The sequence below is a fragment of the Narcine bancroftii genome, chromosome 5 (assembly GCF_036971445.1).
Source record: "Narcine bancroftii isolate sNarBan1 chromosome 5, sNarBan1.hap1, whole genome shotgun sequence".
In the NCBI taxonomy this organism is placed as follows: Eukaryota; Metazoa; Chordata; class Chondrichthyes; order Torpediniformes; family Narcinidae; genus Narcine; species Narcine bancroftii.
Genome location: NC_091473.1, coordinates 60,936,192 through 60,951,884, shown reverse-complemented (window position 1 = coordinate 60,951,884; position 15,693 = coordinate 60,936,192). Strand labels below are relative to the sequence as shown.

General features: G+C 42.7%; 1 long non-coding RNA gene across 4 annotated transcripts in view; it reads left to right on the top strand.

Annotated features, from left to right (window-relative positions):
* The first annotated feature begins 4,176 nt into the window (after positions 1-4,176).
* Positions 4,177-15,693, top strand: part of LOC138763430 (uncharacterized) — a 27,267-nt gene continuing 15,750 nt past the window's right edge. For all 4 annotated transcript variants that reach the window (XR_011357554.1, XR_011357557.1, XR_011357555.1 and 1 more), the window contains exon 1: positions 4,177-4,272. This is a non-coding gene — a long non-coding RNA (uncharacterized lncRNA). The remainder of the gene's footprint in view (positions 4,273-15,693) is intronic.

The window sequence follows — 15,693 nt, the reverse complement described above, 5'->3', positions numbered from 1 at the left end:
GCAAGAACAACAAAAAAAATGACAATAGTATACTTAGTTGAATTACAAAGAGACAATAAATGCAAAAAATATTATAAATATTCCAAATTAACAGAGTGAAAGAAATGACTTCCAACAGATGGTGTTGGAACTGTCCATGATTAGTGTTACAAGGGGAGGTTCAAGAACCTGACAACTGTTGGCAAGAAATTGTTCCTGAACCTAGATGTGACGGTCCAGGCTTTTGTACCTTCTGCTTGAAAATAGCAGTAAAAAGGTTGTGACCAAGGTGATGGGGCACTTTGTAATGATGGCTTTCTTCTTGCGGCAGTGCCTCACATAAATATCTTCAATGGGACTGTGATGGACCTGGCTATGTTTGCTGCCTTCTGTGTCCTTGGGCACTTGAATTCCCAAACCCAGTTATGATTTGTACTCCACAGTGCATTTGTAGACATCTGATTGGATGACTCAAATAACCTTTCATCCAGAGGAGGACGTGACCTGATGATGTGCCATTCTGCGAGAGTGAGACTATGATCCTGTATCAGTTTAACATGATGCTATGTGTTCCTTAGGCCAGAACTTAGCAGAAGTTGTAAGTCAATGCAATCTGTGTACTGATGTAACAGCTCTGGCAGCCTGAGAAAGTCCTAGTCAATCCAAATCTTTGCTTGCCATTCAAGAAACAATTTCTAATCCATGACAGTGTTATAAATAGCACATTGGTGCCATGGCCATGGTCAGCCAAGTGGCTTCCATCAAAGTCTTAGGAAGCCCAAAGGTAAACCTCTGGATGCTTTCATCGTTAGTCAATTTCCTAAAACATTCTGAAAACATAAATAGATCCTATCGGCTGGTGTATATGGTGTATAGATATATCTATTCTGCTATTTCCAGCCTTCCCTTTTAATCAACAGAAACGGTTGTGTTTATTTTTATTCTATGTTCCTTCTTCTCCTCCTTCCTCCTCCCTTCTTCCACTCTCTCTCACTCTTCTGCCACTCTCCTCTCATCTTACTGAAATGCATCCTGGTCTCATATTACCTCCCCAAATCAGGTGCAGTTGTGCAAAGTCCATTAGGTGATATGCTTGTTGTATGACATTGTCTCACTTTGAGAGACCTAGATCCAGGTGTGATAGCATTCTCTCCAAAGACAGACATATATGTTGTATAGAGCACAGATCATTCCAGCATTCGAACAAGCCATTTGGTCCACAATGTCTGTGCTGAACATGAGGTCCAAATTAAATTAAAACTCTGCTGCTTGCACATGATCTATCTCCCTCTATTCCCTTCTTATTCTTTATACAAGGGTTTTAAACACTACTGTTGTATTTGCTTCCACCACTATCTCCAGCAGCCCATTTCTAGGCACCCATCACTCTGTGTAAAAATTCTTGCCCGTATATCTCTGTGGTGGAACCACTGTTAATATGGTTTATGTGTGTATGGCTGGCCCATCCCTTGCTGATGGTACCTGTGGCTCCTCCCCCTAGATTCCCCCTAATAAAGATGGCAACTCCATAACCCCCTCCCTCAGAACAAGTTCGGATCTCAGGTCAGCAACATGAGACAGGCTTTTATTACCAAAAACAGACAGCACGTCAGTCAGGTAAATTCTGGTCTTTGGAGTTATTGATAGCACATCAATCTCTTTCAAACTTTTACCCCCTCACCTTAAATGCACACCCCCTTGGTGTGTGACATTTTTTTTCTACGGAAAAGATTCTAACTGTATGCCATATCAATGCATCTCATCGTTTTTAACCTCTAACAGGCCTCCCCTCAACCTGTGACACTCCAGAGAAGACAACACAAGTCTGTCCAATATCTCCCCATAACTCATGCCTTTTAAACCAAGCACAATCCTGGTAAACCTCTTCTGTACCCTTTCCAAGGTTTCCAAACTTTCTATTATGGGACGAACAGAATTACACACAGTATTCCAAGCATGGCCTATGCACATTTTTTTTTAAACTGCTGCAATTTTGGGAACATTGCAGGGAATAACTGAATTGGATCTATACTTGTATTAAACAACCCCAGAGACATGTGTTATTGCTCTCCTGCCATATATAGAAACAATGATAATTCTTTAACATTTAATGTGCCACTCACTCCAAAAATCTGAACATAAGTGAAAAAAAACAATTTCTCCAGAGGTAAAGTATTTTCTTTCAATACAAATACCCTTATCAAACATTTAGTTTCCATATATTTACTAGGAATCTTGCCACAGATTAGAGCAGATAGGTCTCAATGTTGCCATGGAAACGATGGAGCAAAGGGACTGTCTATGTAGTAAGATGCGACAAAATGTGAACAATTGTATAACTGTACACACATCGATCACCATAGTCAGCTCAACACAAAAACATTCAGCATTCAGACAGCAGTAAATCAGAGTCTCGCATTTCACCTTTACCCTTGAGATGTTAAATACTGCCTCATGATACAGCCTTCAGCTGTATATCCTGGAAATCTCTTTGGTACCACAACCCTTTGTATATTTGTACTTGAACATTCAGTAGTGGGTCACCTCCATCATGACCCTGGAGATACACTGGGACTGGCCCAGCCTGGTCTGGGACACCTCCATCATCATCCTGGGGATACACTGGGACTGGCCTGGACAGATCTGGGACTCCTTCATTACTACTCCTAAGTCACATTGGGAGGGGCCAGTCTAGTTTGGGACATCTCTATCACCACCCCAGGGATACACTACGATGGTGCCAGATTGTTCTGCGTCCCCTACATCATCACCAGGGGTTGCACTAGGACTGGCCTGGGACACATCCACCATCTCCCCAGGCAAACACTGGGACTGACCCAGACTGGTCTGGGACACCTCCTTTACCATCCCTGGGATACAACAGGACCGGCCTGGACTGGTACAGAATAGGTCTTCCAGACTCTCCCAAGTAGTGCTGCAAGTTGAGCTTGCCAATGGTCATGATGAGGAGTTTATCATCATGTACTTTGTACAATGTACAAATGCATTGAAAATCTTACTTGCTGCGGTTGCTCAAGTACTTTTGGAAAAAAAACCTAATTGAATTAATAACAACAATCAATTCACGAGATAGATAGATGATGAATATTTACCATTATCCTCAAGCAAATAGAAAGTGATTCATCAAGAGGGCAGACCATCATTTTGTGGTGTTTGTGCAGTCTAATGCAACAAGGGGTGGTTCTATAACAGTCTATTCAATCACACGTCATGTCACATTATGGCACACTGCCCCAGTTGGATGTCATTTTCAAAAACTGGCACCGTGGGATGTTCCTGACTACCTAAAATCCAGCTCTCTTTTGTCATTGGGGGTGGAGTGTTGGTGGATGCACTGTGCATGGTCACACCCTGGCTACCATGAAGAGGAAATCCCTTTGGACTGCAAAGTGTTGTCTAGTCATAGCACAAAACCACCTGCACTCTGTAACATGGCGGTGTCTTCTGCCTTTTCAAAGCTATTTGTTGGAGAAAGAAGCCTGGATGATGCCATGAGAGTGAGGTTCCACATGCAGTATGTGACAACACATAGGGAAGTGTTGCCAACAATTCAGCTGTGGCCTATCAGAGCCCGAGTCTTGTGTGCAGTTACCTGGGGCACAGTTTACCATGGATGGAGCATCTTAAGGATGCCCCCAATCATTCAGACATGCCTCTTACATTTCTCCTTGCTGAGATTCAGGGGTTACAAGTGCCTGAAGACCCTGGATTCAGAACTTCAGTTCAAAGCCCCACCCCAAACTTCATTGGATGCCATGACCTCATCTACTCCTTTGTCAGACTGTGCTGCATTCCAAATAGAAATCCCTATCAATGCATTCATACACATGAGCCAATGGTTTGTGTGGAAAATTGGCTGAGACAAATCCCTCAACATCTGGCATCCCGTTAGTTAACAAGAAAGTCTGCAGATGCTAGGGCGTGGTACAATATACAAAAGTGCTGGTGAAACTCAGCAGGTCAGGCAGCATCCATGGGAAGTAAAAGGCAGTCGATGTTTTGGGCCTGAACCTTTCTTCAGGGGTCAAGGGTAAGCAGCGGAGAAACCCTGTAACGAGTGAGAGTTGGTGGACCGGACACACATAGTTTTCTGTGGAGTGAGTAAACGTGACAGACAATGTCTCCGTGGGAGTCTCCATGGCAACAACTCCAAACATGGCACATTGTGTTGAAACATCCCCAGAATTGTACAGATTTAAACACTTGCCTGCAAGCAATCCCAATTGAGACATTTGTATGATAGGACACGCTCCATAATCAAGAACACTCAAGGTAATAGAACTGTTGTAAAAAGATGTGTTTGCAGCATTCGATCAAGATACGTCTATTTGTATAATTGCCAATCCTCGAGGAAAACATTGAATTTAAAGTGTAAACCACAGTCACTTATCTTTGACGAGATCTGTTTCCACAGAAGGGGGTTGGGTAATGTGCCAGGGTACACAAATGTCTGCATTCCCATCTCCCACCAGCCAAAGTCACCCCATGACATCCTGGTGCTCATTCTGCAACTTTTGGTAGAAAGTGCCAAGGTTGCCTGTCACGGGACTGCATCCTCCCAAGTCATTAACCAGTTGGGCAATCTAACCATGCCACTCGACGCAGTCAACAAGGGGAGCTGCTGGAAGATCTTCAACTCAGTGATAGATGCACTTTGGTCTGCCCAAAACTTGTTGGTCTCCCAATGCAGTAAGGCGTTGGAAATGAAATGATGCCAACTGGGGCATTCCAGGCTGCAGGAGTGCATGCTGAGGGACGCACAGAGGCTTGGTGCAGTCAGCACGAGAATGCTGGGTGGAAGGACCAGAGTTGAAAGTTCTTCTGCTACCAGAGGCTGAGACTGGAGGTGAAGTGACTCAGACACCAGAGGGGGCAAACTACAAGGGACCACAGTAGTGGCAATGGTATGACATAACAAAGTTAGAGGAATGACAGTGCAATGCACAGTAATGGAATGTACATATGATTATGATGCCAAGGATATAAAAAGACATAGAAAAGTCCAGTAGAGTACAGCCTCATCGGCCCACAATGTTGTGCTGACCTTTATAAACCTATTCCATATCAATCTAATCCAGTGGTTCTCAACCATTTTCTTTCCACTCACATACAACTTTAAGTATTCCCTATGCCATAGGTGCTCTGTGATTAGTAAGGGATTGTTTAAGGTGGTATGTGGGTGGGAAGAAAAAGTTTGAAAACCACGGTTTTAATTGTACCTAATTGACTCGTTATGTGCACAGTTTCATAACTCCAAAGGAAATGGGCCAATGACAATTTTTCTGAAGCAAAATGTTTCAGTAATAATTGGGTCCAGAGCAATGATTCTCAACCTTCCCTTCCCACCCACATACCACCTTAAACAATCCCTTACTAATCACAGAGTACTAATGGCATTGGGATTACTTAAAGTGGTATGTGAGTGGAAAGAAAAAGGTTGAGAACCACTGATCTAATCCCTCCCTCACAGTCCATAACTCCTTGTTTTTCTTACATCCATATGCCTATCTAAGTCCTTTGAATGTCCCTACTGCACCAATCTCCACCACCATCCCAAGCCATGCATTCCAGTCACCCACCACTTTCCATGTAAAACATTTACCTCTGATGTCTCCTGTTAACTTTCTTCCACTCACCTTCAACAGATGCCCTCTGATATTTGCTGTTGTTGATCTGGGAAAATGGTGCTCACTCTCCATCACATTTATGCCCCTCATAATCTTATACACTTTTATTAATTCGCCTTTCATCCTCAGTTGGCTTATCGAGATACAAAGAAAGATTGAGTAGACTGGGTCTTTATTCATTGCAGCGTAGAAGGTTGAGGGGGAATTTGATGGAGGTATTTAAAATTATGAGGGGGATCGATAGAGTAGATGTGAATAGGCTCTTCCGCTTGAGGGTAGGTGAGATTGGAATGAGGGGTCATAAATTAAGGGTTGGGGCAAAAGTTCAGAAGTAACATGAGGGGAAACTTCTTCATTCAGAGTGGTGGCTGAGTGGAATAACCTTCCGGAAGAGGTGGTTGCAGTAGGGTCATTTTTGTCATTTAAGAGAAGGTTGGATAAGTGCATGGATGTGAGGGGGTTGTAGGGTTATGGGCAGGGAGCAGGTAGGTGGGACTAGAGGAGATCACTTAAATCGGTGCGGACTAGAGGGGCTGAGATGGCCTGTTTCCGTACTGTAATTGATATATGATTATATGATTATATGAAAAGTTCTAGTTCACTCAACCTTTCCTCATGTTCTTCAATCCAGGCAGTATCTTGGTAAATCTCTGCATTCTCTCCAAAGCATCTACACCCTTCCTTGCGATGAGGCCAGCAGAACTGATCAGAATACTCCATGTGAAGTCTTAGTAGAGTTTTAGAGACATTGCATAGTTTACTTTGTAGTTTTATTATACATACAGTTTATTCTTGGGGATAAAATGATGTAAAACAACAGTGAATGCTGAAAACACTCAGCAGATCAAGCAGTATCTGAGGAGGGCAAGAGAATTGGCATGCCTTCAGCAGAGCTATTCCCACTGTACTGTTCAGGTGGGGCTTGTTGGGGCATTTAAATTACTTGCCTCAAGGAGCAAAGCAAGGTCTTCAGAAGCTCATTAACTGCATTTTACACTTAAATTGAAAAATCCTACCACCCTCCCCAACTTGTCCAGGGTTATTTCTGTCAGCAATCAAAAGCTGAGCTGTTGACTTTAAACGTGCTGGAAGTTCTTTGTCACTGCTTGTGTCACTGGTTACCACGGTAGCAGAAGTACTTGACATTTTTTAATTGGCTGCTGCTCACTTCGTTTCGAGTGGTGATGGGGGTGGTGTATTATTGCTGGGGGATGAATTACACTGAACCTCAGTTTTCTTTCAATTGAGAAAACAACGACTGCTTCTGGCAGGACTCAGAAATTCAATAAATGCTGCTGATCTCTCAGACGGGCAACAAGTCTGATTTTAACACTAATGTTCACAGCAGAAAAAATGTGGCCAGCAGTGATTTGGGAAGAATTGTACCACCAGATCAAAAAGCTCCACTTATGAATTCTTGAGGTCCTCCTGACTTGGTGGATCTCCAATCTTCAGGTAAATCTGCCTTTGCCTCACTGAGTCACACACTTCGCAGGTTACCTTCAAAGCACAACTGAGGAGGATCACAAACCATTCCCTTTTCTCCTTCTGTACTCAGCCAACAGGGTAGCATTATTGGTCAGCTCCAGAAGGACAACATCTTTTAGTTCATGGATGGACAATCACTTGCCCTTGCACAGGTGAAGGTGCTCCCTGTAAAGACTCCTGCCACAGGTTTAAAGGTTCAGTGATGGAAAGTCACAGAGATATATAGCACCAACATCCAATCCATCAGTCCTTGGCTACCATCCATCACTCATCATACATTTAACCTCAGTTTTTAATCTCTGCTTCTACTCCGTTAGAGGGCACTGCCCACTGACACATCAGAACCAATAGAGTGGCCAATTCACCTGCCAGTCAGCATGTTGTTGGGCCCTGGGAGGAAACTGTGACACCTGGGGGAAGTCAGCACAGTCACAGGGAAAATGTGCAAATTCCACTCAAACAGCATCAGAGGTCTGGATCACATCCAAGTCTCTGGAGCTGACAGGCAGCATTAGATCCACTTGCTGCACCTCTGACAACTCCAACTGCTGGGGCTGTGCATTAAACTTCCTAACAGAAGCCATATACTGTCATTGGATATGCCAATAATCAAAGATTGTGTCAAGAGAAGACGATTCCTTAATTCAGCAGAGATCAGCTGGTGTTCTGAAGAGCATTCAGTACCATGGACAGGTCACTATGACAAGTAAAGATGTTCTTTAGAAGCTGCCAGTGGTTTAAACAAGTATGCTGCCAGGCGTAACATTGCTCTCTTGATAAATCAAAACAACAGCTCATATGGTCAAGCTCATACAGTGAAAAAAATGTCTCCACTTCTGTGTCAGAGATCCATCTGATTCTGTTCCAAGAGGTGTGATCATGTGCAAGGTGATCGAGGTTACACAACCCTACAATTGGTGGGTCTGCCTCAGAGTGACTCATTTAACTCTGCAGACATGAGAGTCATATCATTTTGGATAATAGGTGTCAACGTCAAAGTTGCTATGGGATGTCTCTTGGTATTTTGGATGTTGACACTGGTAACGTGTGCTGATAGAGTTTTTCTTTGCATTCCCCAAGTTCATCCTCAAGACTACCTTTGACAAGTTTAATGGACTGGTTAGCACAATGCTATTACAGAGCCAGTAACCTGGATTCAAATCTACTGCTGCTTGTATGCAGTTTGTTCATTCTCCCCCATGACAACATGGGTCTTCTCATGGTACTCCAGTATCTCCCATGTCTCAAAGATGGACAGGGCTACCAGGTTAATAGGTCATGTAGGTGTATTTGGCATTGAAGGCTCATGGGCCTTAATGTGGACATACCTTTCCCATTCCTCATATCCACCTATATATCCTCAGTAGACAAGCCCTCTAGTCTGTCCTGTCTGAGCACCGCTGTGACATTTTCCATGACCAGTAATTCTGTTCCTCCCCCTTTCATCCCTCCCCCACCCCCATTGCACCTGAAACAATGAAAGCCTGAAACATTGAGCTCCCAGTCCTGCCGCTCTTGCAATCAAGTTTCATTCATGGCCACAAGGTCAGAACACCACATGCATATCCACACTCTAAGCTCGTCTGCCTGTCATAGCTTTTGGGTCAAATCTGCCTGTCTCAGTCGTCGTTTTGGATCGGGACCCTTTATTGAGACTAACCATAATACACCCTCCACCACCCCTCATCCTCCTCCCCCACAGATGCTGCATGACACTGCTCAGCACTTCCAGTTTTTTGCTGCTCACTCAAGATTTTTGCGTCTGCAACTCTTGTGCCTTCTTGTCACCTGGTTCTCTTTGTGACATCAAATCACTCATCTTGTCCTGAGTGCCTCCTGCATTCAGATAACCAGCCTTTTTTTTCCACTGCTTTTTCCCCACTGACAGGTGTTTATTTCCATTATCTGCCCACCCCATCTGCCGCATGGAGATTAAGGTGGAACTTGCAGAGGTTGGAGAACTGGAGCAATGCATATGGGGCTGGAGTGACTCACCTGTGGAAGACAATTGGAGTTTTCAGGCCTGTGCTGTCAACTGTTTATTGGTTTCCCTGGATGCTGCCTGACCCATTGAGTTCCTCCAGCCGCCTGTGCCTTGCCCCATCCATCACCCTGCCTACCATCATCTCTGTAATTGCTCTGCCCTATCAGTTTATCCTTCTGACTTTATCAACTGCCCAACACTATAACTCTACTGCCCCCACACCATTATTTTAATTAAAGTGCTACCTGCAGTTCTAATTACCAAGACAGTCCAATGCAATTGAAGTATGTCCCAACCAAACAGCCCCCTCATATCCCAATACTGGTGCCAGGGCCCTGTGAATTGAAACCTATTCCCTCACACCATTCAACACATTCAACTTTCTGACCAGTTTGACCCCACACCTTTCTGGTTCTGTTCCTTAATTTTGACCTTGACTTTCTTTCCCCTTCATCAGAACCTCCTTTTTCCTTTACAGTTCTGCCTTCATGGAGTGTCCCAAAGGATCAAGGATGAGCCACTCTCATTGCAATTGTGCAGATTCTGAAGTGGTTGTCAGGGCAATGAGGAACCTTTGAACATTCCTAACTGATAGAGGTGAAGGACTAGGTGACTCACAAGATAGATGGATGGGTACTCTACTCTCTCTCCTGACGGCTCCACATCCCAACACAGAGAAAATCTCCAGTGCCATCCTGAATCCTCCGTTTTGAACAGATATTGGGCCATGATTCGCACAAGTCAAGAACATCCTTGAATCTTTTCTGCTGTCCCCTGGTAACCTCTTCCCATGACAAATCTTGGAAAGGAGTGTTTTTGGTTGAAGAGACTGGTGTCAGATGTACAGATGGTGTGGCTTGCCCATAGGAGGAGAATGATTCTACTGTGGTCTGAGTACTGAGGATGATGGCATGAAAGTGAACACTGTGTTCATTTACCCTGCTGTGAATTTGAAGGGTTCTGCAGGAACAACATTGGTGGCACTTTGCCAATACTCTGTAGTGTCTACAATAGTCACAGAGCATGGAACAGGCCCTTTGATCCAACTCATCCATGCCGACCAAGCCAGCATTCTGGGCTAGTCCTGTTTGCCTGCATTTTGGACAACATTCTTCTGAGCCAACAGTCCAATTATCTGTCATTTATGTGTTGAAATCGTACCTGTCAATACATTGACCACAACAATCGGATCTTTCTTTCCCAATCCAAGTCCTGCTCCCGCGCCAAAGAGAAATCCCTAACTTTGGCATCAGTTGAAACTTTTTTTTCACTCACTTACCACCTTAAGTAAAACCTTACTAACCACAGAGCCCCTATGGAAGCCACTGAGCTAGGCAATAAAGCCTTCAAAATTCAAGCTAACGGCTTCAGAACACAATCCTGATGGTGTGTTTGGGCAGAATTTTGTGTAAAGCAAGCAGCAAATTCTTCTCACATGCAAAAATTTGCATATTATAACAAACACCAGTCCTTTTCTCTCAACCATTCTACATTTTTACAGTACATCTGGGCTGACACCAATTAATCTCTCAGAATTAGGTGGTGAATGAAATAATCAACAACCAGAAAAAAATATACATATAAATACTTACACACACTACATATATACACACACATTACACAGATTCACACATGTATCCAAACATATAAGTATATATGTGTCTGTGTGTCTATATATACACACACACACTTATATATGCTGCAAATAAAATCTATTTATCTTGGAACACGCTGCAGGCCAAGCTGCATCATGCTCCTGCAACAAAATAATTATTTGGTTGGTATTCAGAAGATGAAGGTAAACAAGATGTTTTGAAATCTGAAGGAAATCTGGGAAGTGTGCTTCGTTTATTCTTGGCAGTGACTGAGAACAGTGTGTCCACCAGTTCAAAATAGGGGTTGGGAGCAGGTTATCGCTGTCAGCCTGAGCTAGGGGCAAAAGCAGCTTGTTTTGCTACTTTCACATTGTGCACAGAAAGTTGTTAACAGTTCATTATTTAGCTAAGCATGAATTTTAAGACCTTGAATAAGGCCCATTTCTCAACACCCAAATCTGCAGATGCATAATTATCAGACAAAGAGGCAAATCAATCAGGGCGGCCTATTTGCAAGTTTCTTACTTGAAAGGATATAAATATTTCAGCCTCAGACTGCATGTCTGCTGAGCTGTGGAGCAGTTATTATCTCATGCTACCATGCTGACCCAGTGGTTAACCTCAAATACTGGCCAATTAAAGTAATGACAAGCTGAGACTGAAGACCTTGCCAAATGTTCAAGTGCCCCTCTGCCCCGCTTTTTCCCCGTTTGCCAATTTACCTTTCTGATGTCATTTAGGTGTGACTGATCAATAAAATGGCAGCTGATATTCATTCACCTGTTAAGTGCAAAGCTGACTGAGGACCTAACACTAAAGCACAAAACAGGCCCTTTAGCCCATGTAGTTTGTGTCAGACTATTATTCTGCCTAGTCCCAACCCTTGACCTTGTCCTGGACCTGGACCATAACCCTCCTATCCATGCACCTAACTAAACTTTTCTGAGAACCAGAGGCATCCATTTTTGTGTTTCATTCCATGCCATGGGACCTCCATGTAATGCCACATTGAATGCACCTTGTATGATCAAACCATAAATAACTTTAACATACAGCTTGGCCAGATTCAACAGCCCCATTCAGATCAGGAAGGACCGTTTTTTGGTTTTCCAATTCTTTGCTGAATTGGAAGTCAGATGGTGGACAGTTACATTTACACTGGGGATTGGAAAGACGATCCAAGATTCTAACTGCAGGTTTCAAATAAATGTTTTTTGCTTTGAAACAAGAACTGAGACTTCAAACCCAAATCTCAAAGCAACACAGCAACAACAACAAAAAAAATTGACACACTGTATCTGCTAAAAATCTTAAATGAAACTGGAAACCAGGTGACCAATAAGGTAGCATGAATGGTAATGTGCTTCATGCTACCTTTTCTTCTCTCCTTGCAGATACTACTCAACAGACTAATCCTTCTTGAATTATGAAATTTCCTTATTGAAGGGAAAACTGAGAAGTTAAGAAGCAATGCACCAACGTACTGGAGAAAATCAGCAGATCACACCACATCCATTGGAAGTAAAGAGTCAACAACATTTTGGGCCTTACAAAGGGTCAGGCCTGAAACTTTGGCCACTCTTTACTTCCGATGGATTTTGCATGACCGACTGAGTTTCTCTAGCACATTGTGTATTGCATTCAACCTCAGCGCCTGCAGACTTTCTTGTTTAACATTTTATTGATCAGTCAAACCTAACATTTTAATTATTGGACGTCGTCACATCCTGAGTGCCACAAGTGCTGGACTCAAAATCTCATTCACTCCTGACCACTGTTTAAATCCAAGATCTTTCCTCATCCTCAGCAAGTTACTGCCTCTGCCAGCTGTCCAAGTAGTTTTAACCTTCATCTCAGACTTCCACTCAATAACTCAAATGAAAGTTTCTCAAGATGCATCAGTGGTTGCTGGTCATTCTCTGATTTCCACCAGCTACAACTCAGAAACTCTCTTGACAAAACTCTTCTCTGCGGGCAGAAGCCTAAGATTGTGTAGCCTGCCAGGTACCATTTTCTCAGGGCTACACAGGAACACTAAGTGGGGAGGTGGGGGGGGGGGGGAGGAGAGATTCAGCTGTGGCCATCCACATGGGAACCAAAAACAGATATAGGACTGCAGAGGTTCTGCTGAAGGAATGTGAGAGATTGGTTTCCAAATTAAGATAGAACCACAAAGGTAATAATCTCTAACTTGCAAACTGGCAAGAGACCAACAGCATCATCGAGTTGAATTTGCGGGCCAAAGCCTGGTACAGGATAAATGAGTTTTAACTGATTGGCCATCTGGGCTGAGGGAAGGGAGGGATTTGAATTGCTGGAGGAACTCAGCAATTCAGACAGCATCCATGGGTAGAAATTGGTCAAAGGGTTTTGACTTGAAGTGTTGAAATATTCATTTCTACCCATGGATGCTGTCTGACCTACTGAGTTCTTCCAGCAAATCTGCATCTGCTCGAGCAGCACCTGCAACTTTTGTGGTTCCTCAAAGAGAGGTATTAATTGGGACCAGTGTAACATCAATCAAACCACAAAGGCTGCAGAAGACATTCAACTGAATAGTCGTGGGTGGACGGAGTTCTAATAAGAAGGCATTTCTTAAGCTGAAATGAATGGATAGTGCCAAACAGCAAAATGGTAATGATTACCAGAGGGGGCCAGGGAAGGACAGTAGATACAAACAGAAAAGGATACCTCTAATTAGAGTTAGAGCAAAATACTAATGAATAAAAGGCAAAATTAAAGTCTCTTTGTCTGACTGCATGCAGCATTTGTTTCAAGGTGAGTGAATAAACAACACAAATAATAATATGGGTCTGATGTGATAACCATTACAGGACCACAAATGCAAGAGCCCAGGACTCTTAATTTTTAAAAGAGATGGGCAAATTGAAAAAAAGGAAGAGGGGTCTTGTTAACAAAAAGGATGGTTTAAAGAGTGGAAGGGTCTAAACTCAGGAAGTAAAAAAATATTCAATAATTTTGGGTGGAGCAAAGAAAAAGCAAGAGGAAGAAAATATTGGTGGGGGTGTATGTCAGCAAAAGCTGTGGTGGTAATGTAGGACAGTGATAAATCAGGAATTAAGCAGTGATGTTAACAATGGCAATATGATCACCATACGGGACTTGAATCTATGAATAGCCTGGGCAAACTAAATTAGCAATAATAGTGTGGAAGATAAAATTAATGAAGAAAGTTTTCTAGATCAGTACTTTGAAGAACCAACCAGGGAATAGGCTATTTTAAAGATATAAGAAAGAGAAGTGCAGGGAGCTTCCACTACTCTTTGACTCCATTGATTAGGAGAGAAGATAAAATGCCCATGGAAATTAAACTTCTTCAGGTGCTCCATAGAAAGCATAATGACTCGCTGGATCACAGTCTAGTTCGGAAACTTGATTGCCTTGGAACAGAGAAGGCTGCAGAAGGTAGCAAACATAGTCAGGTCAATCACAGACTCTGACCTCCCATCCATTGCAAACATCAACATGATGCGCTGCCTCAAGAAAGCAGCCAGCATTATAAAGGACCCCCATGACCCTGATCACAACCTCTTCTCACTACTACCTTTGGGCAGAAGGTACAGAAACCTGAAGACCAGCATCTCAAGGTTCAAGAACAGATTATTTCTAACAGCGACCAGACTCTTGAACCTTCCCTTGTTACACTAACCAGGGACTGCTCTGACACAAGAACTATCTGCCCTATTGCAGTCACTTTCTTTTTGCACAAAAATCACTGAATTTTTATCATGTATTTTTTTTATGTACTGGTTGTCTTTTTAAATTAAATTAAGCATTTAATAAGTGTTTTGTCTTTTTTAGTCGTTTCATAGTTTTTTTTTTAAACAATATACCCGTTTAGAATTTTGGTGCATGTATGTACAATATATGTGACAAACAATAACCTTCTTCTTCTTCTTCTTCTCATAACAGACAAACAAGGGAGTATCAATGTTCCACTACTTCCTTCAATCATTCTGCATTTCAGCTCCCATTGGTTCCCCAATGGAGTGGAGTTGTTCTACAGAACCATTGAGAAATTCTTTAACACTCATTCAACTTTTAGCACCCAAACTAAGAACATAAGCACATAAGAAATAGGAGCAGGAGGTGATCATTTGGCCTGTCAAGCCTGCTCCGCTATTGAATAAGATCATGGGTGATCTGATGATAGGCTCATCTTCAGCTACCTGCCTTTTCCCCATATCCCTTAATTCCCTTACCATGCAAAAATGTATCTAATCTTCTCTTAAAGGAGGTCGCCTCCGCAGCTTCCATGGGCAGAGAATTCCACAGATTCACCATCCTCTGGGAAAAGCAATTCCTCCTCATCTTTATCCTAAATCTACTACCCTGAATCTTGAAGCTATGCTCCCAACTTCTTATCTATCTACCAGTGGAAAAAACTCTATCCTATCTATTTCTTTCATAATTTTATCTGTTTCTATAAGATCTCCTTACATTGCTCTGAATTCCAGGGAGTACAGTCAGATGATTCAATTTCTCCTCATAGGCTAGCCACTTCATCTCTGGAATTAATCTAGTAAACATCTTCTGCACTGACTCCAATGCCAGTATATCCTTCCATGAGTAAGGAGACCAGAACTTCAAGCAGTACTTCAGCTGCAGCTTTGCCGATACCCTTTTCAGTAACAGCATAACTTCCCTGCTCCTAAACTCAAACACTCTTGCAATGAAAGCCAACATTCTTTTTGCCTTATTGATAACCTGCTGCACCTGTAAACTTAATCTTTTGCAATTCATGCACCAGAACTCCCAAATCCTTCTGCACAGCGGCACGCTGCAATTGCTTGCCATTTAAATAATAAACTGATTTTCCAATTTTCCTTCCAAAGTGGATAATCTCACATTTACCAACATTGTCCTCCATTTGCCACACCCTTGCCCACTCACTTAACCTTATCTCTCTGAAGACTCTCCATATCCTCTGCACAATTTGCTTTTCCACTCAATTTAGTATAATCAGCAAACGGAGATA